This window comes from Lolium rigidum, chromosome 1 (genome assembly GCF_022539505.1).
Source record: "Lolium rigidum isolate FL_2022 chromosome 1, APGP_CSIRO_Lrig_0.1, whole genome shotgun sequence".
Classification (NCBI taxonomy): domain Eukaryota; kingdom Viridiplantae; phylum Streptophyta; class Magnoliopsida; order Poales; family Poaceae; genus Lolium; species Lolium rigidum.
Window position 1 is genome coordinate 107,464,980 of NC_061508.1, and position 5,303 is coordinate 107,470,282.

Here is a 5,303-nt window from a genome sequence, read left to right on the forward strand (position 1 = left end):
CTTTCATTCAATTTGAGCATTTTCATTTGAGCAAGTCTGGTGGCCTAATAAAATCCATCTTTACGGACTGTTCTGTTTTGACAGATTCTGCCTTTTATTTCGCATTGCCTCTTTTGCTATGTTGGGTGAATTTCTTTGATCCATTAATGTCCAGTAGCTTTATGCAATGTCCAGAAGTGTTAAGAATGATTGTGTCACCTCTGAACATGTTAATTTTTATTGTGCACTAACCCTCTAATGAGTTTGTTTCGAGTTTGGTGTGGAGGAAGTTTTCAAGGGTCAAGAGAGGAGGATGATATACTATGATCAAGGAGAGTGAAAGCTCTAAGCTTGGGGATGCCCCGGTGGGTCACCCCTGCATATTCTAAGAAGACTCAAGCGTCTAAGCTTGGGGATGCCCAAGGCATCCCCTTCTTCATCGACAACATTATCAGGTTCCTCCCCTGAAACTATATTTTTATTCCGTCACATCTTATGCACTTTGCTTGGAGCGTCGGTTTGTTTTTGTTTTTGTTTTATTTGAATAAAATGGATCCTAGCATTCACTTTATGGGATAGAGACACGCTCCTCTGTAGCATATGGACAAATATGTCCTTAGGCTCTACTCATAGTATTCATGGCGAAGTTTCATCTTCGTTAAATTGTTATATGGTTGGAATTGGAAAATGCTACATGTAGTAACTCTAAAATGTATTGGATAATTTGATACTTGGCAATTGTTGTGCTCATGTTTAAGCTCTTGCATCATATACTTTGCACCTATTAATGAAGAAATACTTAGAGCTTGCTAATTTGGTTTGCATATTTGGTTTCTCTAGAGTCTAGATAACATCTAGTATTGAGTTTTGAACAACAAGGAAGACGGTGTGGAGTCTTATAATGTTTACAATATGTCTTTTATGTGAGTTTTGCTGCACCGTTCATCCTTGTGTTTGTTTCAAATAACCTTGCTAGCCTAAACCTTGTATCGAGAGGGAATACTTCTCATGCATCCAAAATACTTGAGCCAACCACTATACCATTTGTGTCCACCATACCTACCTACTACATAGTATTTATCCGCCATTCCAAAGTAAATTGCTTGAGTGCTACCTTTAAAATTCCATCATTCACCTTTGCAATATATAGCTCATGGGACAAATAGCTTAAAAACTATTGTGGTATTGAATATGTACTTATGCACTTTATCTCTTATTAAGTTGCTTGTTGTGCGATAACCATGCTTACGGGGACGCCATCAACTATTCTTTGTTGAATATCATGTGAGTTGCTATGCATGTCCGTCTTGTCCGAAGTAAGAGAGATCTACCACCTTTATGGTTGGAGCATGCATATTGTTAGAGAAGAACTTTGGGCCGCTAACTAAAGCCATGAATCATGGTGGAAGTTTCAGTTTTGGACATATATCCTCAATCTCATATGAGAATAATAATTGTTGCCACATGCTTATGCATTAAAGAGGAGTCCATTATCTGTTGTCCATGTTGTCCCGGTATGGATGTCTAAGTTGAGAATAATCAAAAGCGAGAAATCCAAAATGCGAGCTTTCTCCTTAGACCTTTGTACAGGCGGCATGGAGGTACCCCATTGTGACACTTGGTTAAAACATGTGCATTGCAAAGATCCGGTAGTCCAAGCTAATTAGGACAAGGTGCGGGCACTATTAGTATACTATGCATGAGGCTTGCAACTTGTAAGATATAATGTACATAACTCATATGCTTTATTACTACCGTTGACAAAATTGTTTCATGTTTTCAAAATAAAAGCTCTAGCACAAATATAGCAATCGATGCTTTCCTCTTTGAAGGACCATTCTCTTTTACTTTTATGTTGAGTCGGTTCACCTATCTCTCTCCACCTCAAGAAGCAAACACTTGTGTGAACTGTGCATTGATTCCTACATACTTGCATATTGTACTTGTTATATTACTCTATGTTGACAATTATCTATGAGATATACATGTTACAAGTTGAAAGCAACCGCTGAAACTTAATCTTCCTTTGTGTTGCTTCAATACCTTTACTTTGATTTATTGCTTTATGAGTTAACTCTTATGCAAGACTTATTGATGCTTGTCTTGAAGTACTATTCATGAAAAGTCTTTGCTTTATGATTCACTTGTTTATTCATGTCATTACCATTGTTTTGATCGCTGCATTCATTACATATGTTTACAAATAGTATGATCAAGGTTATGATGGCATGTCACTTCAGAAATTATCTTTGTTATCGTTTTACCTGCTCGGGACGAGCGAACTAAGCTTGGGGATGCTTGATACGTCTCCGATGTATCGATAATTTCTTATGTTCTATGCCATATTATTGATGATACCTACATGTTTTATGCACACTTTATGTCATATTCGTGCATTTTCTGGAACTAACCTATTAACAAGATGCCGAAGTGCCAGTTCCTGTTTTCTGCTGTTTTTGGTTTCAGAAATCCTAGTAACGAAATATTCTCGGAATCGGACGAAATCAAGACCCAGGTTCCTATTTTCCCCGGAAGCATCCAGAACACCCGGGAAGGACCAGAGGGGGGGCACTGGGCCCCCAGACCATAGGCCGGCGCGGCCCAGGTGGTGTGGCCACCCCTTCGACCCTCCTGCGCCGCCTCTTCACCTATATAAAGCCTCGGTCGCGAAAACCCTGATGCGAAAAACCACGATACAGAAAACCTTCCAGAGCCGCCGCCATCGCGAAGCCAAGATCTGGGGGACAGGAGTCTCTGTTCCGGCACCCTGCCGGAGCGGGGAAGTGCCCCCGGAAGGCTTCTCCATCGACACCGCTGCCATCTCCACCGCCATCTTCATCACCGCTGCTGCTCCCATGAGGAGGGAGTAGTTCTCCATCGAGGCTCGGGGCTGTACCGGTAGCTATGTGGTTCATCTCTCTCCTATGTGCTTCAATACAATAATCTCATGAGCTGCCTTACATGATTGAGATTCATATGATGATGCTTGTAATCTAGATGTCATTATGCTAGTCAAGTGAGTTTTACTTATGTGATCTCCGGAGACTCCTTGTCCCACGTGTGTAAAGGTGACGAGTGTGTGCACCGTGTGGGTCTCTTAGGCTATATTTCACAGAATACTTATTCACTGTTGAATGGCATAGTGAGGTGCTTATTTATATCTCTTTATGATTGCAATGTGTTTGTATCACAATTTATCTATGTGCTACTCTAGCAATGTTATTAAAGTAGTTTTATTCCTCCTGCACGTGTGCAAAGGTGACAGTGTGTGCACCGTGTTAGTACTTGGTTTATGCTATGATCATGATCTCTTGTAGATTGTGAAGTTAACTATTGCTATGATAATATTGATGTGATCTATTCCTCCTACGTATGCATGAAGGTGACGAGTGTGCATGCTATGCTAGTACTTGGTTTAGTCTTTTGATCTATCTTACACTAAAGGTTACTAAAATATGAGCATTATTGTGGAGCTTGTTAACTCCGGCATTGAGGGTTCGTGTAATCCTACGCAATGTGTTCATCATCCAACAAAAGTGTAGAGTATGCATTTATCTATTCTGTTATGTGATCAATGTTGAGAGTGTCCACTAGTGAAAGTGTAATCCCTAGGCCTTGTTCCTAAATATCGCTATCGCTGCTTGTTTACTTGTTTTTCTGCGTTACTACTGCTGCGTTACTACTCGCTGCGTTACTACTGCTTGTTTATTGTCCCGGGCAAAGCACTTTTACTGGTGCCGTTGCTACTACTTATTCATACCACCTGTATTTCACTATCTCTTCGCCGAACTAGTGCACCTATTAGGTGTGTTGGGGACACAAGAGACTTCTTGCTTTGTGGTTGCGGGGTTGCATGAGAGGGATATCTTTGACCTCTTCCTCCCTGAGATCGATAAACCTTGGGTGATCCACTTAAGGGAAACTTGCTGCTGTTCTACAAACCTCTGCTCTTGGAGGCCCAACACTGTCTACAAGAATAGAAGCTCCCGTAGACATCAGTCCTCCAATTGCACTTGCATGAAAGGCCTGGATCAACTTGGTTTGTAATCCTGTGTTGGCCCCAATCCAAATCTTCCCATGAAGTTTGATTAACCCATGTTGTAGCTCATAACCATCATTGTTAGTGCCTGTAACAGCGAGCTCTTGAAGTAGACCGTGTGCCTTGTTATCCACTACATAGGAATTGACTACTTCTTGAATCCATACTGGAACACCAGCTGATACTGCATAAAGGGAAAAGGCATGGCCAACTCTTGACAGTGCATCCGCCACTTTGTTTTCCCCACCTTTCTTGTACTGGAAGGAAAAAAAATTAAGCCCACTAATCTTGTCATTGCCTTCTTTTGCAAATCAGTACGTAGCACTTGATCCCCCAAGTTGCATAGACTTTTGTGGTCTGTTTTGATGACAAATGGCCCACGACACAAGTATTGTCTCCACCTGTCCACTGCATCATCATGGCAAGAAACTCTTTCTCATATATAGACAGTTTCTTGTTGTTGACACTGAGCGCTTTGCTGTAGTATGCGACAGGATGTCCTTCTTGTACCAACACAGCACCAATCCCTGTATCGCATGCATCCGTTTCAATCCAGAAGGACTTGGTGAAATCTGGCAATGCCAATACAGGTGTATTGCTCATGGCATGTTTGAGAAGATCAAACGCTTGTTGTGCCTCTGGATTCCAGTGAAATCCCTGTTTTTGAAGTAGGACTGTTAACGGCTTGGCTAACACTCCATATCCTTTAACAAATTTTCTGTAATAACCAGTGAGGCCCAAGAAACCCCTTAACTCAGTGACATTAGCAGGCACAGGCCACTGTAGCTTAGCTTGGGTCTTGGTAGGGTCAGTTGCTACTCCTTTGTCTGAGTTTATGTGCCCTAGATACTCCAGTTGAGCTTGTGCAAAGGAACACTTGCTCAATTTTGCATATAATTTGTTGTTTTTGAGTACTTGGAACACTTGGTGCAGGTGTTGTAGGTGTTCCTCGAGAGATTTGTTGTACACAAGAATGTCGTCCATGAAGACCAGCACAAACTTGCGAACAAATGGTGCAAAGAGAGAGTTCATAACACATTGAAATGTGGCCGGGGCATTGGTGAGCCCAAACGGCATCACCCTGAATTGGTATTGACCATTATGGGTTTTGAACGAAGTCTTCAACTCATTAGCCGGTAACATTCTGATTTGATGGTACCCTGATCTCAAATCCAACTTGGAAAATATTTTTGTTCCCGCTAATTCATCCAATAACTCATCCACAATGGGTATGGGAAACTTGCTTTTGATGGTGGCTGCATTTAACCGGCGATAATCAATGCAA